This window comes from Leptonychotes weddellii, chromosome 4 (genome assembly GCF_054177405.1).
Source record: "Leptonychotes weddellii isolate Sample4059 chromosome 4, ASM5417740v2, whole genome shotgun sequence".
Classification (NCBI taxonomy): Eukaryota; Metazoa; Chordata; class Mammalia; order Carnivora; family Phocidae; genus Leptonychotes; species Leptonychotes weddellii.
In genome coordinates this window covers 93364660-93388535 of record NC_138372.1, presented here as the reverse complement: position 1 = coordinate 93388535, position 23876 = coordinate 93364660, and the positions used below count along the sequence as shown (strand labels likewise).

General features: G+C 42.8%; 1 long non-coding RNA gene across 2 annotated transcripts in view; it reads right to left on the bottom strand.

Annotated features, from left to right (window-relative positions):
- The window catches only part of LOC145720879 (uncharacterized), a 31185-nt gene extending 9545 nt beyond the window's left edge, over nucleotides 1-21640 (bottom strand). Inside the window, exons 1-3 of one of the 2 annotated variants that reach the window (XR_014144129.1) lie at nucleotides 21479-21640; nucleotides 20599-20678; nucleotides 5931-6013 (exon numbers count right to left, since the gene is read on the bottom strand). This is a non-coding gene — a long non-coding RNA (uncharacterized LOC145720879). Of the gene's footprint in view, nucleotides 1-3727; nucleotides 6014-20598; nucleotides 20679-21478 lie in introns of those variants that run through there. The other variant, XR_014144128.1, reaches the window with a different exon arrangement.
- Between the last annotated feature and the right edge of the window lie 2236 nt (nucleotides 21641-23876).

Genomic DNA, 23876 nt, shown 5'->3' with positions numbered 1-23876 from the left:
TAGCCTGGTGATGGGTATTAAAGAGGGCATGTTCTGCATGGAGCACTGGGTGTTATACGCAAACAATGAATCATGGAACACTACATCAAAAACTAATGATGTAATGTATGGTGACTAACATAATAAAATTAAAAAGAAAAGAAAAGATTTATTGAATGGATTCTGAACTCCCTTCGCCAGGTACCAAGGCAGCTTCTGTGCACTCTTCCCCGCTCACCACCAGGGGGAAGCCTGGGTTCCAATTCTGGCGCTACTTTGTGTTTCTTTGTAACCCCCGGATGGGGTTTTCTGAGCCTGTTTTTCCTCTCATGTAAAATGAGGTGGTTAATACTGCTAATGAGGGTTGTTGTGAGAATTAATTGAGTAAATGTATTGGCCTTCAGAGAGTCTTTTGTGCCCTTTTGCTGTTTCTGCCCTGTAGATTCTGAGCTGTGACAGGTTTCGTCCCCTGGTGGGGAACTTTGGGAGTGCACTTTCCCGCTTTCCTCTGGGCAGACAGCGCGTCCTCTCTCACCCCCCACCAGGGGGAGCGTGAACCTTGGCTCCCTGCTCACCAGTTATGTGGCTGTGGGCAAGTCACTTAACGTCTCTGAACTTATGTTCTTCCAACTACTAAACAGGGATGTTAATATTTGCCTACCTGGCAATCTGTCCTGAGGATGGATGTGAAAAGCACTTCATAAACTCCTAACCTGCCCTTGGCCTTGACTCCTTTCTCTTAATGTTCTTAAAATGACTGCTGTGCTGTTAAGGTTAAAAGGATTTACAGAGTGGGTCTCTCCTTGGATGGCCAAAGTTAGGGCCTCCCAAGATAGAGTAGAGTGGTCACTCTTCTCCCACATACCCGGACTTGTTTGGGTAGATTGACTTCAGCGGGAATTTACCTGACAGATCCTCCCGAGGGCCGCATGGCTTATCTTACTCACGGAGCTCTTGGCTGTGGCAGGCACTGGGATGAAATAACTGTCTTTAGACAAGGCCAGTCACTGTTATGTGCTGAGTCCCCTTTAATAGTATCATGTAGATGGTTCAAACGACAGCCAGGTGTTCAAAACTCTGAAGGGCCCACCTACAGAGAAGGAGGAAGAGAGAGTCCCCATACTGTCCCACCCCCAGTCCTCAGAGCACCGGGACCTGGCATGCTGACCTGTTTGTATTTATTGTAAGCAACTCAGGTCTTTGCAAGTGGTACCCGACACTCCTTCTCCTCAGCTGGAATCCTCTAGGGTGCTGTCCATCTATCTGCAAAGGAGGCTAGGAGGAGTTAAGAGCAATTATTTTGTTTACTATATGCCAGGGAAGTATCATTCTTCAACCTTGGGGCTAAAGCTGTGGTTCCCTGTGTACCCTGAGGCTGCTAGAGAAAATGGGAGTCCCTTTGCCTGGATGGGAAGTTCTCTAGGAAGAGGGCTGTGTGCTCTGTTCAGACCCTGCCCTCTAGTGGCCGAGGGGACTGGCCTCACAGTCCTGACCCTCCCAGTCCATCCTGCCAGCCTCTAGGAACCTGGTCCCTGTCTAAGGGTGGGTAGAAGGAGAGCTGAAAAGCACTATCCTCAATAAACAGCTGGTCTTCCCAGGACTCCTTTTTCTCTACCTGGCTTTTGAAATGTGAGCTTCTGGGGCACCTGCGTGGCTCAGTTGGTTGGGCGTCTGCCTTCGGCTTAGGTCATGATCCTGGAGTCCTGGGGTCGAGTCCCGCATCGGGCTCCCGGCTCAGCGGGGAGTCTGCTTGCCCTTCTCCCTGCTCATGCTCACCCTTTCTCTCTCTCTTTCAAAATAAATAAAATCTTAAAAAAAAAAAAAGAAAGAAAGAAATGTAAACTTCCCTGAAGGTTGGAGCTGGGATGAGGGGGGTGGCATGGCCCAAATCTCCATTTTGGAAGCAAAGATCCAAACTAATATCAGAACTTGAGAGAGCACTGGTCTTGGAGTCACAGGCTGTGAGTTCAAGTCCTACCTCTGTATGTATTATCTGTGTGACTTTGGGTAAGTCCGTTAACTTCCCGTTAACAAGCCTGTATATCCTCATTTGTGAAATGAAGATCTGATATAGTGTCTCCTTCACAGAACTATCCCAGGGTTCTCATAGATTAGGTATGTCATACACTTAATAATATGAAGAGAAAAGTGCTATACAAATGTAAGGCATTGCTCATGTTATTGCTCAAAACGCCTCTTCTAAGTATTTCTCAGGCAGTGTTCTGAGTGCTCTCCTGATGCATGGGCACCCAGTCCTAGATAGTGTGACATTGGTAATAAGATCCTGGTGCCTATTTTAGGGGAGCTTAAGCCAACCATTGTGGGATGGTTGAAAGAAGCATCTACCTTGGAGTAAAGAGGCAGGGCTTTGGATTCCAGCCTAACACTTTCCTGGGCCCTGTGACCTTGGACAACTCACTTAACATTGCAGAGCCTCTCTTCATCTGTATGATGAGGATGATGATGCTCTCCGTGAGTGTGGGGGGGGGGCAACTGGTAGAGAGTGAAAGCAAAATAACTATATGAAAGGTTTGGAACATGGTAGCTGCTCAAGTACAAACTCTGAATCTGCATCCTTCATGTGTTCGGGCCTTAAAGAAACTAGAATTCATGGCTCGCCCAGAAGTTTGAGTCATTCCTTGTGGTGCTGAGATTTTTAGAGAAGGCAGGTGTGTGCTTTGACATCAAAGGGATGACCTAGGTAAGCTAGGAAAGGATGAGTGCCATGAAGTTGGGGCCAGTGGTGGTGGGGCTGTTTATACCGGTTGGGAAAGCAGGGCATTCTTCTCTGAGGCAGGCTTTCCACAGAGGAAAATCTGGATTCGAGAGAGATTAAAGCCTCAAAGGTAAAGGAGAGATGTAAGGAAATAGCCCGCATTGAATCACTGCAAAGGACAGTATTCATCAGAGAATTAATTTGGAAGGAAATAGAGTGTGAAATAGCAGCGAGGCTTTCAACTCTGGGCACTGTGGCCTTAGAAACCCAGTCGGTGTTTCAGAGGCTTGCCAAGGCCCAGCCTGGGAGCTACCTCCAGAGAAGCAGCCGGGGGATGCCCAGAGACCACAAATTGCTGAGCTTGGAAGGAACTGATTGAGTGTGTAATTAAGGGGAGGGTTGTATAACACTTGGGTAAGTAGAACTTGATGGGGTCAAACCAGCAGGGCTTCTGGGAGATGAGAGAGCAGTCCCTGGGGCTGTTAGTAACCGAAGCCAGATGCATGAAGTTAGATACAGCTTACCTGGGCCTTGTGGAGATGAGGATGGAAGAGCTCGGGAAGGGGAAAGGTTGAGTGATTGCGCTCTAAGTCAAAGTGTCCCCATAAGCTCAGTACCTTAGTGGTTCTGTTCTGGGAGTGAGGTAACATTACAGAGCGATGGGAAAAATCCCCGGAGACTGAAAGAGCAGAGAGGCTGTGACTTGGCCAAGGTCACATAGCATGGAGGAGCTGTACTGGGTTCTAGTCCTGATTGTGCATCCACAGTGCGTCTTGCTGTGCCGCAGTGATGGTGACAGCTGAAAGGGAACTGGTCAGAGTGTTAAGAGGGAGTCCTGTATCAGGCAGTAGGGAGAGGGTATCATTCACAGTATATTTGTGGACAAGATGGGTATGTGTAGGTTGGATACTGAAACAACTAGGTGTATTCATAACTGGTTGAATTCCTATAGCCCAAATCCTTAGTATTACCTAATCCACAAGGCCCCACGTGACAGGACCCCTGACCACCCCTCCAACCTCATCCCCCACCTCTTGTTCTCCCCTCAGATCTTGAGACATTGGCTCCTGCTTGTCATTCAGACTTCAGCTTAAATGTGACTCTCTCTCATATGGGATATTTCCTTGGTGTTTATGTGTATGTTTAATTTAGCATTTACTTTTGTAGAGATACAACAGAAGCCCGATGGTTAACACAGGCTCTGTAGCCACACTGCCTAGGTTGATGCTCCATCCTATAGGATCTGTGTGATCTTGAGCAAGTGACTTAACTCCTCTGTGTCTCACTACACTTGATCTAGAAAATGAGAATAATAGTATTTACCTCACAAGAATTTGTGAAGAGCAAACATGTACAGTGTTTAGAACAATGCCTGGTACATAGGAAATGCTCAATAAATGTCAGCTATTATTATATTTTGTTTTTATTTTTCTTATCCTATGTCTCCCCCTCTGTAATCAGCAGGAACCTTGTCTGGCTTGTTCACTGCTGGACGTTTCTCCAGCACGTAGATCATGACTTGGCACATAGTGGGGTCTCAATACATATTTATTGAATGTATTTGCTGAATTAATAAAGTAACTAATTCAGTAGTCAGTCATTTTTCAGGGAAGTGTTTTGTGCTGTAGAGTAGGCCTCTGCCTGTTTGGACATGTTTTTCAATAGTTTGAGGAAAAATACAACTGAATAACCAGAGAGTGCGGGCTGGATATACTTACTAAAGATATAAAACTGGGAGGAATAGCTTTTTGAAAGACTGAATGAGTGAGTGAATAAATGATAGGTCTATTCGATATGTCCATGCTAATATCTTTTTTTTTTTTAATCCTGGGCAAATATTATGAGATGAAACTTACTGGGAATAAATACAAAGTTCTTGATCTCAAAATCAATTGCCTACAACAGGATAAGGGTTATCGTGAGCAATTTATTATTAGGTGTGAATCAACAGTATGATGTGTTCCTCAAAATTCTAAATGTGCTATAATACCTGGAATGAAGGAGGTGATGGTCCTGTTCCATCCTGCAACAGCTCAGAGAACTATACTCAGATCTGGGAGCCAGACTTGCTAGCAGAAATAAACAAACATGCCAACTGGAGAAGGACCATCAAGGGGGAGGGATCAAAGGGGCTGAGGACATATCAAATATTTTATTTATGTGGGCCCCGAGGACCACACTCAGACCAGTATGTAGGCTACAGGGACATATAGACTTTAGGTCAATATAAGGAAAATCTGTGAAATAATCCGAGATGGCCATGAATGAATTGGGCTTACCTCAGAAGATTCCTGTCGCGGAAGGATTTTTGAGCTGATGCTGGCCTTTAGCTAGAGTATTTTAAAGGGTCATACACACCATCCAGGGGGCTGGAATAAATGGCTTTTAAAGTCTTTCCCCACCGGGAGAATCTACGGCTCTATGATTCCATAACATCTCTCATTCCCTGTGAACACTCAGAGGCAGGCCTCATTTTTCTTTTCATGTGGTCAGGGATGGGGTTTGGTCCTCTAATTTGATGATTCTGAACTTTAAAGAAGGAAGAGGGAAGTGCCTGAGAATCTGGTGACCTCACTGTAACCCTTTAAAAGTCCACCACATTGGGCCAGATGGGCTTGGAGGTGCCAGGGAATAGTAGCTCTTGAAAACACCTTCTTGCTGTTGCTACCACCATCCCATCTTACAGTTTCCACTCTGGTGCAGCTTTCTCTAAGGTTTTTCTGTGCTACCTTTCAGTGCCCAGGAGGGCAGTGATAGGGCTCCCTGAGTCTCCCTTTCTGAAAGAAGAAACAGTTTCCAGCTCCAGCTAGAACCTTCTTACTGCCCAGCCAGCACATCTGTGAAGCTTTCGAATTTACTCTCTAGAACAGCCATTTCAGATCTCTGCATTGCAAGCCCTGGGGTAAATCTCAAAAATGTTCTGATAACTCAGGTTGTACTAGGCATATGCACATATGTTATCTGATATCCATCTCACAAAAACTCAGTGACACTGAAATATAAAGCAGCTGGCTCAGAGAGATCGAAGTCAATTAACCAGCAAGAGGCAGAGGCAGGACTTAGACTCCCACCTTTGACCTTGAGGTCAACTTGATTTTCTCCTCATATCCCCACATCTCTCCTCTGGGATGTTGCTTTCCCTTTGCTTTGTCTCCTTCAGCACATGTGGTACCTCCTTCCTTTTGGTATCTTCCTTTCTCCAAAGCTTACTTCCACCTGTGCTCTGGTTCTTTACCTGCTTCTTGTGATCTTCCTGCCAAGGATGGGATGAGTTCTCTTGTATCCTCAATCCGTCCCATTCAACTGGTTCCTTTCTTCCTGTGTTAAAATAATAATATTTCCATTATCTTAAACTTTGTTTTCCTTTTAGCTGTCATCCTCTTTCTTTTGCCTAGTACTGTCAAACCTACTAAGTGAGTATAATTCAGTGTCTCCTTGTCTTTTTTCATACCCAGACCCTTTTCCCTGGCAATGTGCCTTCTATTTCTTTACTGGAAATGCCCTCCAGGAGACCAAAGCATCAGTTGATCAATTTTGAGAGCCATTCTTAGTGTCCTCAACCTTCCTTGATTTCTCAGTAGTATTTGGCCCTGTGGACCACCCTCCTATTTCTTGAAAGCCACTCTCCCAACTCCTCGGGATTTATGTAACTCTATACTTTTGTAGCTACCCCAGTGACTGATTCTTTATCTGGACAACCAGTTCCCCAGCAGTTACATGAGAGAGGTGGGCTAGGGTCATTTCTAAGGTTTCTTCCTATGCTATGAATTTCAGTTTCTTTTGCTGGAACTTCTTCTACCCCTTCTGACTGTGTCAGTCCTTCATGACTTAGTTTTTCTCCCTCCACTTAGTTCTCTCTTCTCTCACTTCCATGGAGAGATAATCCATACTTGTCTCCATGTGGAGGAATTCACATTTCTATAGCTATTCCAAACCTATCACTCCCCTGCCCTTATGTCCAACTGTCTGCATGTAGATGCTATATCATCCCTTCATACTTAGCACTTCCTCAACTTCAACGAGCACTGGCTTCCTAGCTTCCCCAATTTTTACCCATGATACCAGAGACTTGGATGAGGTGTGGCAGAGAGAGGAAGCTAAGGACCTCTAAGCTACATTCTGAGAAAATAAGAAATAAAAAATAGGCCCAGTATCTGGGGAAAAGGATTTAAGAGAGGAGCAACAAAATGAAACCATTTAACTCTAGATCCTTCTCTCTTCCCTAGTCTTTCCTAAGAAAGGAACCAATCTTCAAGCCAAAAAAGGCCAAACATTGTTGGGATGGATGAAAACCTTAGACAGATGAGCATATAGCACCTGGTTGTTGTTCATGAGGTCAGATCTTCATGTACAGATGCATAATGCCCTGAGGTAGAGAAAGAAGTTCTAGATGTTACTTCAGAGAGTAGTCTAGAAGAAGTTAAGATACTTTTGGATTTTTAGTCTCAGAGAGCCAAAATACAAATGCAAATGTGGTCCTAGTATTTCAAAACCCATAAAATGAGAGACTCCAAAATCTGAAGACCAAGAGCACTTTGTCCCCAGTAGCGTCTAGAGTGAACTCTTAAATAAGTAAAAGTCTGTGAGCACTTAGGAAAGAAAGTAGTGATCAGCATTTGGAATCAATAGTTAGTGAAACTGTCTCTTTTCTGTTTGGGTTAATAGACCAGTGAATCAAATATTACCAAGAAATTTGATAAAAGTCTTTCCAGTTAGTTTATGTTTCTCAGTCTTCATGTTGGCAACTTCTTTGTCTTTAGTTGTGTCATACCTGTGTTTGTAATCACTTGTTCAATGTCTGACTTCTTTAGTAGACTATGAGTGTGGTGAGGACAGGATGTGACCATGCCTGACCAGTTTGCTGCCATATACATAGTTCCTAGCTTTGTACATTCTGACAAAAAAATAAATGAAAGAATCAGTTACTTAATAGGTAGATGTAAAATGTGAGCTGGATGATAATAGACTTATAAGTGATTGTGAAAGTACATTTAAAAATTAATAAATTACTGAATTGATGTCAATCTAAAGATTAGCTCTAACTATAAAACTCTTAGAAAAAAACATAGAAGAAAAGCTTCATGGAGAGGAGGGAAGATGGCAGAAGAATAGGTGACCCACATTTCATCTGGTCCCTCGATTCGGCTAGTTATCTATCAAATCATTCTGAACACCTGTGAATTCAACCTGAGATCTAAGAAAAGAATTGCTGCAATTCTACAAATAGAAAAGCAACCATTTTTTTGCAAGGTAGAAGGTGCGGAGCTGTGAATCTGAGCAGATATATGGGAAGACAAATTGTGGAGGGGGGAGGGAGCCTCCTTTCCAGCTACTGGAAAGTGATAGAGCAGCAGAGCACAAAATCAGAACTTTTAGAAGTCTGCTCCAGTCAGGGACCTCCCTGCCTAAAAGGTGCTCAGGTGGCAAAGCAGGGTGGAATCCTAGGTGGGACAGTGTGGTCTCAGGATCCCTGGGGTCACAGAAAGAACCAGGGTGCCTGAGTGTTCCCAAGCATTGGGGTGGGGAAGCTGGCTACAATCAGCTAGCCCAGGAGTGGGCTCTCAGCTCGGTGGTTGCCATAACCATGAACCCCAGCATAATTGGGCAACAAGCAGGAGCCCAGCAAGCAGCAGAACCACAGTGAGACTCCCCTCCTTCCCCTGAGAGGATCCACATGGGTGTGAACTGCAGGAGTCCACAGTTTGGCACACACAAAAGTGATTGTTTTTCCCTGAGGGCACACTGAGGAGGGGGGTCATGATCTTTCAGCTCCGGGGTTGGAGATCAGGGTGCAACCATTTTAATTTTCATCCTCTAAAGAGGTGTGGAAAGCCTTCAGGGAACAAAAGCCACATAGAGCAATCAGGGAAGCAGCTTACACTGAGCCTGGCCCCCTGGCAAGGGCGGTGCAACTCTACCTAGGCAAAGACACCTGAGAAGCAGGGCAACAGCCCCACCAGCAGAAGACCAGCAGGAACATCAGGCTAATGCCAAGTTTATGGATCACCCAGAACTGAAAAACTCCAGCACTAGGGGAAAATAGTATATAGAATTTGAGGGTTTTTTCTCATGATTCTTAGTCTTTCAGTTTAAAATTTTCTTTTTCTTTTTTTCTTCTTCAACTTTTTTCTTATTTTACCAACTCTTTTTTAAGTCCTTTTTTAATTTTCATTTTTACATTTATATTTTATAGATATATTCTTCATTTTTTACTTCCTTCCACTATATTTGGTTTTATTTTGTATATATGTATATGTTTTTCTTTCTTGTGGCGCCTGGGTGTCTCAGTTAAGCCTCTGCTTTTGGCTCAGGTTGTGATCTTCGGGTCCTGGGATCAAGCCCTGTGTTGGGTTCCCTGCTATGCAGGGAGCCTGCTTCTCCCTCTCTGTCTGCTCCTCCCTCTGCTTGTGCTCAATTTCTCTCTTTCTCACTCTCTAAAATAAATAAAAGCTTTAAAAAAATAAGTTTTTCTTTCTTTACAATTTTGGGATCTAGTGTCTTCTAACAAACAGACCAAAATACACCCAGGGCCAAGTGTATCACCCTGCTTTGTCCACCTGTTAGATTATATTCCCTTTTCCCTTTTTTTTTCTTTCTTGGTTTCTCATCTCTTCTGATTTGTCTAGTGTATATTTCACTGGGGTCACAGTTGATATTTTTGATTAAGTTCTCTTGTTCATCTGTTCTTCTCTGAACAAAATGACTAGAAGGAGAAATTCACAACAAAAGAAAGAACCAGAGGTAATACTCTCTGCCATAGATTTAATTGATATGGATATAAGTAAGATGTCGGACTTGGAATTCAAATTAATGATTATAAAGATACTAGCCAGGGTTGAAAAATCATAAAGGAACTAGAGGATCTTAGTGCAGAAATAAAAGAACTAAAATCTAACCAGGCCAAAATTAAAAATGCTTTAACTGAGATGGAAGCTAAAATGGACTAACAGCTAGGGTAAATGAGGCAGAAGAGAGAGTCAGTGACATAGAAGACAAAATGGTGGAAAGTAAGGAATCTGAGGAAAAGAGAGAAAAACAACTACTGGGTCATGAGGGGAGGCTTTGAGAAATCAGTGATACCATAAAGCAAAACAATATTAGAATAATTGGAGTCCCTGAGGAAGAGGAAAGAGAGAGAGAGTGACAGAAGGTATATTTGAGTGAATCATAGCTGAAAATTTCCCTAATCTGGGGAAGGGATGGGCATTCAAGCCCAGGAGGCAGAGAGAACCCCCCTCAAAGTCAATAAAAATAGAACAACACCCTGACATATGGCACTGAAGCTTGCAAATCTTTCTAATGAGAAAATCCTGAAAGCAACTGGAGACAAGAGGTCCTTAACCTACAAGGGTGGAAACATTAAACTGGCAGCAGATCTATCCACAGAGACATGGCAGGCCGGAAAAGGACTGGCATGATATATTCAGGCTACTAAATGAGAGAAACATGCAGCCAAGAATACTTTATCTAGCAAGGATGTCATTCATAATGGAAGGAGAGATAAAGAGCTTCCGGGACAAACAGAAACTAAAAGAATTTGTGATCACTAAACCAACCCTGCAAGAAATATTAAGGGGGATCCTGTAAGCTGAGAGCCCAGAAGTAACAAAGACCAGAAAGGAACAGAGACAATATTCAGAAACAGTGACTTTAGAGGTAATACAATGGCACTAAATTCATATCTTTCAATAGTTACTCTGTATATAAATGAGCTAAATGCTCCAATTGAAAGACACAGGGTATCAGATTGGATAAAAAAGCAAGGCTCATCCATATGCTATCTACAAGAAACTCATTTTAGACCCAAAGACACCTCCAGATTGAAAGTGAGGGGGTGGAGAACATTTTATCATGCTAATGGACATCAAAAGAAAGCTGGGGCAGCAATCCTTATATCAGTCAAATTAGACTTTAAACCAAAGACTGTAGTAAGGAATGAAGAGGGACACTATACCATACTTAAAGGGTCTATCCAACAAGAAGATCTAACAATTTTAAATATTTATCCTCATAACTTGGAAGCAGCCAATTATATAAACCAATTCATAACAAAATTAAAGAAACACATTGATAATAATACAATAATAGTAGGGGACTTTAACACCCCACTCACAGCAATGCACAGATCATCTAAGCAGGAGACCAACAAGGAAACAAGGGCTTTGAATGACACAATGGACCAGATGGACTACACAGATATATACAGAGCAATCCATCCTAAAGCAACAGAATACACATTCTTCTCGAGTGCCCATGGAACATTCTCCAGAATAGATCACATACTGCATCACAAATCAGGTCTCAACTGGTACCAAAAGATTGGGATCATTCCCTGCATATTTTCAGACCACAGTGCTTTGAAACTTGAACTCAATCACAAGAGGAAATTTGGAAGGAACTCAAATACTTGGAGGTTAAAGAGCATCCTGCTAAAGAATGAATGGGTCAACCAGGAAATTAAAGAAGAATTTTAAAAATTCATGGAAACAAATGAAAATGAAAACACAATTGTTAAAAACCTTTGAGATGCAGCAAAGGCAGTACTAAGAGGGAACTATATAGCAGTATAAGCCTTTCTCAAGAAGCAAGAAAGGTCTCAAATACACAACTGAACCTTACACCTAGAGGAGCTGGAGAACAAACAGCAAATAAAGCCTAAACCAAGCAGGAGTTGAGAAATAATAAAGATCAGAGCAGAAATCAATGAAATAGAAACCAAAAGAACAGGGGCACCTGGGTGGCTCAGTCGTTGGGTGTCTGCCTTTGGCACAGGTCATGATCTCAGGGTCCTGGGATCGAGCCCCGCATTGGGCTCCCTGCTCTGCGGGAAGCCTGCTTCTCCCTCTCCCACTCCCCCTGCTTGTGTTTCCTCTCTCACTGTGTCTCTCTCTGTCAAATAAATAAAATCTTAAAAACAAACAAACAAAAAACAACCAAAAGAACAGCAGAACAGATCAATGAAATTAGGAGCTAGCTCACTGAAAGAATTAATAAGATAGATAAACCCCTGGCCAGACTTATCAAAAAGAAAAGAGAAAGAATCCAAATTAATAAAATCGTGAATGAAAGAGGAGAGATCATGACAACACCAAGGAAATACAAACAATTATAACAGAATATTATGAGCAAGTATATGCCAACAAATTAGGCAATCTGGAAGAAATGGAGGCATTCCTGGAAAAATGTAAACTACCAAAACTGAAACAGGAAGAAATAGAAAACCTGAACAGACCCATAACCAGCAAGGAAATTGAAGCAGTAATCAAAAATCTCCCAACAAACAAGAGCCCAGGGCCAGAAGGCTTCCCAGGGGAATTCTACCAAACATTTAAAGAAAAATTAATATCTATTCTTCTGAAGCTGCTTCAAAAACAGAAATGGAAAGAAACTTCCAAACTTGTTCTATGAGGCCAGCATTATGTTGATCCCTGCACCAAAGAGCCCACCAAAAAAGCTGAATTACAGACCAATATCCCTGATGAACATGGATGCAAAAGTTCTCACCAAGATACTAGCCAATAGGATCCAACAGTACATTAAAAGGATTAGTCACCATGACCAAATGGGATTTATTCCTGGGCTGCAAGGTGGTTCAACATTCACAAATCAATCAACGTGATACACATTAATAAAAGAAAGGACAAGAACCATATGATCCTCTCAATTGATGCAGAAAAAACATTTGACAAAATACAGCATCCTTTCTTGATTAAAACTCTCCACAGTGTAGGGATAGAGGGAATATACCTCAATATCATAAAAGCCATATATGAGAAGCCCACAGCGAATATCATTCCCTTTTTTAAAAAAAAGGATTTTATTTATTTATTTGACAGAGAGAGAGAGTGAGCACAAGCAGGGGGAGCAGGAGTGGGAGAAGCAGGCTCCCACTGAGCAGGATCCCAGGACCCTGGGATTATGACCTGAGCCAAAGGCAGTCACTTAACTGGCTGATCCATCCAGGTGCCCCTGAATATCATTCTCAATTGGGAAAAACTGAGAGCTTTCCCCCTAATGTCAGGAACACGACAGGGATGCCCACTCTCACCACTATTGTTCAACATAGTAAGAGAAGTCCCAGCACCAGCAATCAGACAACAAAAAGAAATAAAAGGCATCCACATTGGCAAAGAAGAAGTCAAACTCTCACTCTTTGCAGATGATATGATACTTTATGTGGAAAACCCAAAGACTGCACCCCAAAATTGCTAGAACTCATACAGGAATTTAGCAATGTGGCAGGATATAAAATCAACACAGAAATCAATTGCATTTCTGTACACTAACAATGAGACAGAAGAAAGAGAAATCAAGGAATTGATCCCATTTTCAACTGCACCCAAAACCATAAGATACCTAGGAATAAACCTAACCAAAGAGGAAAGGACCTATACTCTAAAAACTACAGAACACTTATGAAAGAAATTGAGAAAGACACAAAGAAATGGAAAAACATTCCATGCTCTGGATTGGAAGAATAAATGTTAAAATGTCTATGCTACCCAGAGCAATCTACACATTCAGTGCATTCCCTATCAAAATACCATGGACATTTTTTGCAGAGCTGGAACAAATAATCCTAAAATTTGTATGGAACCACAAAAGACCCCAAATAGCCAGAGGAATGTTGAAAAAGAAAACCAAAGCTGGTAGCATCACAATGCTGGACTTCAAGCTCTATCACAAAGCTGTAATCATCAAGACAGTATGGTACTGGCACAAAAACAGACACAGAGATCAATGGAACAGAACAGAGAACCCAGAAATGGACCCTCAAGTCTATGGTCAACTAATCTTTGATGAAGCATGAAAGAATATCCAATGGAAAAAAGACAGTCTCTTCAACAAATGGTGTTGGGAAAATTGGACAGCCACAAGTAGAAGAATGAAACTGGACCATTTTCTTATACCATACACAAAGATAAGCTCAAAATGGATGAAAGACCTCAGTGTGAGACAGGAATCCATCAAAATCCTAGAGGAGAACACAGGCAGCAACCTGTTCGACCTTGGCCTCACCAATTTCCTGCTAGACACATCTCCGAAGGCAAGGGAAACTAAAGCATAAATGAACTATTAGGACTTCAAGAGACAAATCTTTTGCACAGCAAAGGAAACAGTCAACAAGAGTAAAAGGCAACCCATGGAATGGGAGAAGATATTTGCAAATGACATATCAGATAAAGGGCAAGTATCCAAGATCTATAAAGAACTTACCAAATTCAACACCCAAAAAACAAATAATCCAGTCAAGAAATGGGCAGAAGACACAAACAGACATTTCTGCCAAGAAGACATCCAAATGGCCAACAGACACATTGAAAAATGCTCAATATCACTCAGCATCAGGGAAATACAAATCAAAACCACAATGAGATACCTCCTCACACCAGTCAGAATGGCTAAAATTAACAAGTCAGGAAACAACAAATGTTGGTGAGGATGTAGAGAAAGGGGAGCCCTCCTACACTGTTGGTGGGAATGCAAGGTGGTACAGCCACTCTGGAAAGCAGTATGGAGGTTCCTTAAGAAGCTAAAAATAGAGCTACCTTAAAACCTAGCAATTGCACTACTAGGTATTTAGTCCAAAGATACAAATGTAATGATCTGAAGGGGCATCTGCATCCCAATGTTTATAGCAGCAATGTCCACAATAGCCAAACAATAGAAAGAGCTGAAATGGCGATCAACAGATGAATGGATAAAGAAGATGTGGTATATATACATATATATACACACACACACACACATATATATATACATATACATATATACAATGGAATATTACTCAGCCATCAGAAAGGATGACATCTTGCCATTTACATTGACGTGGATGGAACTGGAGGGTATTGTGCTGAATGAAATAAGTCAATCAGAGAAAGACAATTATCATATTGTTTCACTCAAATGAGGAATATAAGAAACAGCACAGAGGATCATAGAGCAAGGGAGGGAAAAATGGAATGGGAAGAAATCAGAGAGGGAGACAAAGCATGAGACTCTTAACTATGGGAAAGAAACTGAGGGTTCTAGAGGGGAGGTGGGTGGGGGGATGGGGTAATTAGGTGACGGGCATTAGGAGGGCATGTGATGTAATGAGCACTGGGTGTTATATGCAATTGATGAACTACTGAACTCTACATTTGAAACTAATGATGTACTATATGTTGGCCAATTGAATTTAAAGAAAAAAAAAGAAAAGCTTTATGACATTGGATTTGGGAATGATTTATTGGATACAACACCAAAAGCACAGGCAAGAAAAGACAAAATAGACAAGTTAAACTTCATCAAAATTTTAAAATTTTTGTGTATCAAAGGATACTATCAACAGAGTAAAAAGGCAGCCCATGGAATGGGAGAAAATGTTTACAAATCATATTTCTGGTGAAGGATTGCTATCCAGAATATATAAAGAGCTCCTACAATTCAGTGCACAAACACATGCACACACACAAACAGAATGGGCAATTCAAAAATGGGCAAAGGACTTAAATAGACATTTCTCCAAAGAAGATATACAAATGGCCCATAAGCACATGAAAAGATGCTTAACATCACTAGTCATCAGGGAAATGCAAATCAAAACCATGATGAGATACCACTCACACCCATAAGGATGGCTATTATTTAAAAAAACCCAGGGGCACCTGGCTGGCTCAATCAGTAGAGCACGTGATTCGTGATCTTGGGTTGTAATTTCAAGCCCCATGCTGGGTGTAGCAATTACTTAAAAATAAAATCTTTTAAAAAATAAAATTAAAATTAAAAACCCAGAAAATAACAAGTATTGACAGGGATGTCGAAACTGTAGAACCTTGTACATTCCTGGTGGGAGTGTAAAATGTTACAGCCACTGTGGGAAACTGTATTGGCAGTTCCTTAAAAATTTAAGCTTAGAATTGCCATATGATCCAGCAATTCCACCTCTGTAGTTAAAGAAGTCAAAGGAGAAAAGAAGTTAAACAAACTAAAAGAAGTTTAAGGAAAAAAATTAAGGAGAAAGGAAGGGAAATCAGGGACTCAAATAGATATTTGTACACCCATGTTTATAGCAGCATGAGTCACCATAGCAAAAGGTAGAAGTAACCTGAGAGTCCATAGACTGAAGAATGGATAAACAAAATGTGTTGTATACATGCAATGGAGTATTATGCAGCCTGAAAAAGGAAGGAACTCTGACACATGCTACTACATGGATGAACCTTGAGGACATCATGCTAAGTGAAATAAGCCAGTCATAAAAGGACAAATACCATATGTTTCCACCTATATGAGGTACTTAGAGTAGTCAAATTCATAGAGACAGAGAATAGAATGGAGGTTGCCAGGGCTGGAGGAAGGGGAAAATGGGGAGTTATTGTTTATTGGGTATAGAGTTTCAGTTTTGCAAGATGAAAAGGGTCCTGAAGATGGATGGTGGTGATGGTTGCATGACAATGATGTACTTAATGCTGCAGAATTAAAATTGTTAAAATGGTAAATTTTGTTTTGTATTTTTTTTTTACCACAATAAAAACAAATGGGTTAAAAAAATGTAGCTCTATTTGTGAGCTTCAGGATTTTATTCCAGGCCCTTTCATCACTTGGATGAAAATCTTCACACCTTTGCTTTTGATACAAAAATCAGAGAAAACCAACGCAGAGGATGTTAGAACAGATTTCTAAGGACTTTAAGATTCTGGAATAATAGATCAAAATTAGTATTGAAATTAAAGAGGAATAATTGCACAATCCTGAATTCAAGATAAAAAATAAGCAAAAAATATACAGAATTAGGAGTAATAACTTGTTTTACATGCAAAAGATCTTGGGGTTTTCATTTCCTAAAAGTCCAAAGTAACCCCGTAGTTGGCGGGGGGGGGGGGGCGCAATAAACTTCGGCCTATTAGAAGAACTGTGTTTAGATAAAAGGAGACAACAGTCTCACCGTGCTCTGTGTTGACCAGACAGTACGAGGGCACCAAATACTGTCTTTAGTTCTTAGCAGTGTACTTTTGAGAAAGTTGTAAACTGTAATAAAGCAGGATAAAACTATGGGAGCTGTTAGGGAACTCAAAACTGGACCTCATGGGTCTTGATTGATGGACCAGGGGATTTAGCCTGGGAAGAAGAAAATCAAGAGGGACATAATATCTGAAAGGCTGGCATGTGAAATAAGGACTGTCCTTATTCGGTATTTACTCGTAAGGGCAAAATTGGGATGGACCAAAAGTTAGAAGAAGCCTGATTCATTGTGTGCAGAATTTTCTAAATATTAGAACTGATGGCATTCAATAGCATGGCCTCCTATTACTGGATAGCCACCTGCCAGGATGACTGCAGAGCAGGAGGTTGGTCCTTTCCAACACCATTTCTTTTAGTTTCTAAAAGAATCTTGACCCCTCCTCTTTCCCCCAGTATCTGATGAAATCTTGGGGGTTCCTCCCTCACAGCTCTCTCGCCCCCACCCTTCACTCTTCTTTGCCAGCAACCTCACCTCCTCAACCCTGGAGGACTTGTGCACGCCACCAGTCAGCTTTCCCAGCTTTTGGGCTGCCCCATGCTTCAATCCATTCTGCATGCCCCTGCCAGACCCATTTTATACAGTAATTGTCTTATCATGTAATTCCCCTGATCAAGACCGAAGAGTGGTTTCTATTGCTTCCCATATCAAGATGAGATTTCCTTTCTTGGCTTTTTGGGGCCATTCTTCTTTCCCTCTCTTTTCAATTTCATTCTATTACTCAAATGACTATTTTGGTGTAGCTGTTCCCTTCAATGTCAACTGGTCTGATCGTCTTCCCCTGTTCATTCCCACTTTCATTCCCTCATTTGTGTTGTCCCTCTGTGTTGTCCTCCACCCCTAGCTTTATTATAGGGACCAACTCATGTACCACAACCATCATGGCATCTTTCCTGGCCACCCAAATTCACATGCATCCTTCATTTCTCTCATTCATTTAACAAGTATTTACAGATTCCTCTTAGAATGTAAGCACTGTGCTAGATGCTGATGAATACATGGTAAGAAAAATTCATTTCTTGACTTCATGGAGTGGGTGAGATAGACTAAACAATTGCTATAAGGGACAAAAATGGGATGTTGTGATACAAAATGTTGTGTGTATGTGGTGGGAATGGGTGGGTATTTTGATGGGTAATCAGAAAAGGGCTTTTTGAGGAGGTAACAAATAAGCTGGGACCTAAGGAGGTGAAAGCGTCAGCCACTGGGAGGGGCTGGAGTCAAGAGCACGCTAGTCTAAGGAACCAGTGTGTGTGAGTCCGGAAGCATGAAGAAGAGCTTGGCACACCAGAGATACTGGACTTAGAATGGTTTGGCTGGAGCATAGTGAGTAAGAGTAGAAGGGCATGAAGTGAAACTAGAGAGGTGCCCGGGGCCTGGTAGGCCGTGTGAAAGATCTTAGATTTTATACAAATTGCATTGGGAAGCCATTAAAGATCTTCAAGGAAGGAATCGATGTATATGAGCTAAACATTATAAGATTGCTCTGGCTACTATGTGGAGAGTAGACTGAAGAACAGCAAGAGTGGAAGGAAAAATTAAGAAATGAATGTAGGGGCGCCTGGCTGGCTCAGTCAGAAGGAGCCTGCAACTCTTGATCTCGGGGTTGTGAGTCTGAGCCCCACGTTGGGTGTAGAGATGACTTGAATAAATAAAAACTTAAAAGGAAAAAAAAGAAATGAATGTAATAGACCAGGTGAAAGATGGTAACTTGAACTGGAATGGAAAGAAGTAGATGGATTTAAGGTATGTTTGGAAATAGGTATAAAAGGATTTGCTGATGGTTTTATGTGAGGAGTAAAGAATTAAGAGTGAGTCCTGTGTCTGACCTGAGAACTAGGTGGTGGGACCTATATCATTTATGGAGATTCGATGTGGGGGAAATGCAGAAGTGAAGTTTAGGACTTGTTAAGTTTGAGGTGCCTGCAAGACTCTCACAAGGCAGTGTCAGGGTGCCAGTTGACTCTACAAGTCTAGAACTCCTATAAAAGGCAGTGAGGGAGATAGAAATTCTAGAGCTATTAGCATACAGATGGTGACTGGATGAATTAGAAGAGTAAGCAGAAGGCCTAGGACCAAGCCAAGGGCCTGTTTATCTGATGATGGGAATGATCGAAAGCAAGGGGAGAGATTCATAATGCAGGAAGGGGGTCAGAGGTATCACCACAAGACCAGTAACTTCATTCTCTATGGCCCTAGTCTGTCTTTATTGGCTAATGCAGTAATTATCTCAGTATGTAATATGAACAGGGAATATGGTGATGTGGAGAATAGACTATGGTCCTACTCTGTAGTCATTGCTAGCATGTATCTTCGCAATGAGACGCATGTACGTTCCTTGTAGGCGACTACCACAACGTCCTTATATTCCACTGTGCCCAGCACAGTGCAGGATATAAAGTAGATGCTCAGTGCTTCTTGATTAAGTGGTGGTAAGACTGTCTTATAAAGGCCCTTGCTGAAACCACGGACTCTGTTGCACAATGCTAAAGATCATTTCTTTCCTGAGCCAAGTGATGCCTGATACTTTGTATGGATATGATCTATTTCCTTACTGGTATTATTACACTTTTAAATAGTAATGATTATATTTTAAAGGCCTTGCAGGCACTAAGAACAACAGGAATGAAGAAAATTCTAGGGATTCTCCAGCTTCATTGACAAGGAAAAAACAAACTAATCTTGACGGCGGCGTGTTGACATTTCAAAACTGGCATTTAATTATTTACATACCTTAGTATATTAAAGGTACATATACACTTGTATAAATAAATCTGTGTGTGTGTGTACAAATTTTTAATAGCACAACTACTGACAGCTAGAATAAAGAGCCTGGGAGAATTTTTGCAGTTGGGGAACAAAATAAATCCAGTAATCCGTGATTCCCTGTAACCAAACTGGATTTTTTCAACCTGTTCTTTGGAATCCCAGGGTCCTTCATCATTGCTTTGGGCTTTGAGGGGCTATTTTACAAGGGAAGACTGAGTTCTTGTGTGTTTGGTGAAGTAGCTGCATTTTTCCATGCTTTAAATATGTGTGAGGAAATCCTTTCTGAACCTTCTCTTAATCTTCTCTGTCTGTGATCACATACTCACCTTCTTCCTCTAGCAGTATTGGTTGCCAAGCACAACTAAGCACTGAGCCATTTGGATCGAATGCAGTGGTGATGTCTCAGTCTCTAGCAAGGTGCTGGGCCCGGCTCGGCTGCATTTGATGCTGAGAACTGAGCAGCCAGAAGCCTGCACTCCAGAGCTCTTGTAGTACCACTGAGAGCTGAACGCGCCTGCTTGGATCGGATTGATATGTGGGGATGGGCAGGAGTCTCCAGGGAAAGAAGCTCACAGAGGGTTTCTGTGTGGGCAGCGAGGAAAATGAAAGCTCCTGGAAGCTTGGTAAAGATGAGAAATAAACACAGGCTCCCAGGAGTCTTTAACAGAAAGAACTTGGACTGCAGCAAAAAAAAGAATCTTGAAAACGGCAACCCATCCTGAACACTAACTAATTAGACACTGAGTAACACTGAGATTTGTAAGTTCCTTCTGCCCTGAACTCTAGCTCCGGACACTGGAGAAAAGAAGAAGGTGGCTAGCATAGAGCTATGCGCACGCTGTAAGGTATAAAGAACCAAACTTCCCAGAGCCGAGAGTCATCCCAGTCCTGTCCCTGTCTCCCTGCCACAGCGGAGATCTGCACTTTGCTTGGGCCGGATTTTTTCAACCTGTTCTTTGGAATCCCAGGGTCCTTCATCATTGCTTTGGGCTCTGAGGGGCTATTTTGCAAGGGAAGACTGAGTTCTTGTGTGTTTGGTGAAGTAGCTGCATTTTTCCTTGCTTTAAATATTGTGAGGAAATCCTTTCTGAACCTTCTCTATCTTCTCTGTCTGTGATCACATACTCACCTTCTTCCTCTAGCAGTACTGGTTGCCAAGCACAACTAAGCACTGAGCCAGAAAGTTAACAACAGTTGGAGTGTGGTCACCTGTAGGCAGAAAACAGATCGCATCCATTATAGTAAACCAGATAAAGAGCCATGTTAAAGACAGAGACAATTTTTATTTCTACAATCCTCATAACATATCTTCTTTTTAACCTAGTTTATTATTCAACTCCCTCCAATATAAAATGGCCACAGACTGGTTTTTGTTGCTTTACAAACTATTTGCTTTAGATGTGTCATTAGAATCTTATCACCAAATTAAGATGCCATGACTTGTCTTAAATACAAGGGCTTGCAGCTTTGAAAAACAATGACTGGTCTAGGTTAGAGAAAAGAAAGTGGCAGTAAGGCTCAAGTTCTTTAAACAGCACAGAAAATACAATTTAATGTTTTTTAAAGCAAAAGAAGTGAGTTTGTGAGCTGAAGGATTTTGCAGAATAAGCAAGTCTTTGCAAATGACCTTGCCGTGTTCTCCCACCCCACCTCCGCCCAAGTCCCACACCACAGCACACTCCTCCTGAGGGGCCAAGATGATCACCTGAGTCCCTTACTTAAAACGTTGATGAAGTTCAGGCTCCTCAGTGGGCCACACCGGGCTCCCCGTGACCTCTCTCCCTCGGCTCGCTTCTCACCTCCACCTCCTTTATAGCACCCATCCAGTTTCAAGAGGCAGACCTTTGCAGCGCCCACCTCCTCTGTTTAAATGCCCACCACCACCTTCCACCTAGGGGAAAAATCACCTTCCCGTTAAGGCTTCATGGTACCTTCCTCTCTGGCCTGCTGCCCCCTGCACCATCGCCACAGTAATGACCATATTGTACTCTAATGATCAATTTACGCACCTGTTTCCAGCCTCAGCACGGTTCTGGACACACAGTAGGTGCTCTCTAGATGGTGGTTGCTGAGGAAATGAGTCCTTGTCTTAACTACAGCTTCCCTGTCCTCTCAGCACTTTGAAAGTTCTCAGAAAAGGAAAAGGAAATGACTAAAGTGTAGACTGTTTAAACGGAACACAACCACCACCCTGCCCGGGGTACCACCCCCTGCCACTGGGGAGGAGGAAGAAGAAGCACTGAGGCCAAGAGCCCAGCAGCACCGCTGTGGAGGTGCTGTGATTTCTCTGGTTTACAACAGCCGGGACCAGCTACATAATCTGGGGGGCCCAGTGCAAAATGGAAATGGGGGGGTCCCCTATCCAAAGATTATTGAGAATTTCAGCAGACCAAGCCGCAGCCCAGGGCAGTTGCACAGGTCGCACACAGTGAAAGCTGGCCCTGTTGACAGCACGAGAGTAGGGAAGCTGAGAGAAATTTTGGATCAATTTTTTTAAAGAGTAGCTTTAAATCTGTGAATTTGTTTTAGAATTTCTATTTTCTCATGCCTCACCCCTCATAAGACCCCTACAATTATTTATTTTCATTTAGAAGTACAGATTCTTTCAAAATGTTTATTTTATTCCACGTTGTTTTAGGAAAAATACCACATACTCTTTGTTAGTCCTTGAGAAATAATGCTGTGATCCACACCCCACCACGTAGCCCTGAAATGAAGTAACACATCATTATTGCATTTCCTCCATTCAGCCCCCCAGTTTGGGGGAGACTGGCTGGGCTTTCACAGGATTATGTTAACATGAAACATCTTTATCAACCTTTTGCTAATTTGTAAAAATTAGTTCTCAGAGCAATAGCATCCAGTCTCTCAAGTGTGATTTTATTTCACAGCATTCTTAGTAAATTAGAAATTGTTCTGTTTAAACCCCAAATGAACTTAGTTTATCAGATATCATCGTGATGAAATGTTGTTGGTATCTGCTGACAATGTAAATGAATGAAGATTTATGAAGGGGTCTTTTCAAAACTCAACTACTCTGCGGTGGGGAGCTCATTTGCACTGCCGCGCGTTCTCCAGCAGGGGGCCGCGCGAGCAGTGCCGCATGCCCAGTTTCGCCCAGCAGGGGCCACCCCGCTCCTGCCCACCCTGGGGTCCCTCCGAGGGACAGTAGGAAGGGGACCACGCACTATCGGTGAGCGCAGCACTATCAGGTGGAGCAGGGAGTGGGGCCCCCCAAGAAGCCAGTCCCGTGGACAGATGCCGGGTCGCAACCTTCCTTGGTTAGGGCTCTCATCTCGTCGTTCCCCGTGCTGAGCTGTTTGCCTGCTCTCTTGCATACGCCTCAAAGCGAGAGAACCGAGCAATATGGCTAAATTCATGAAACCAAACGCTCATTTTACTCTCCTAGCATGAAATGTTCACCACGCAGGCCCATCTGAATAGATCTGATTGTGCCAGAATTCTTAAACTTGAGCTCTGCTTTCTCATTGGCAAAGGCGATGATTAGCACCTACGTCTTAGGCCCCTCAAAGATTAGCACGAGCATGGGCATGGAGGTGACTGGTCCGGGAGGCGCTGCAACAGTCGGCTCACTTTTGTTGCCTGGGGCTGTCGTGTTACTGAGACGACAGGGCCGCCAGCAGTGGAAGAGAAGAGAGAAAGTCACAGGAAGAACTCCTACCGTAGAACACCAGCAGGGCCCGGTTTATACAAGTTTGCAGGACTCTGCACCTGCTGCTCAGCCCTCTTCTCACCTACGAACAAACACGCACGCAGACGCCCACTCACCCAGCTAAAAACGCCTAGGACTCAAAGAGATACCCACACCAGAACGAACCCAAATGCACAGAAACACCAACAGCTAGTCCCGCAGACAGGTACCTGGCAGGAGGCACGCTGCTGCGCTGAGGGAGGGTGGTGGGAGGTGAGCGGGGCCCAGACTGGGCAGAACCCCAGAGGGGATGCCGGGGGAAGGGAGACAGAAACCCACGGACTGTGGAAAACCACGATTTGCAGGTACAGTAGTAATGTTTTACCTTAGCAAGATCCAGGGACATTTCCGAGCTTATGCAGATGACGGAAAATATACCTTTAGCCTTAATTACTTCACACCATTACCTTGGCTCTCACAGAAATTCCTGGTAAAGACCATTAATTACCTCTAGAGGTAAATTTCAGCACTGGGGACCGACGGGGGTTGCTCTTCTGCCTACAGCTAGGCTTCCAAGACTGAGATAGGACAGGTACGCAGGATAAATCTCCGAGTGGTTATTCCTCATCCGCAGGGAAGACGCTTCACCTGGGCAGGCACTTCTGTAGACTTCCCCTAAACTTCTTTATCAACCAACTGCGATACAAAGCTGCTGTGCTTCTTGGGTCATGTGGCAGCTACCGTGCCCAATACCG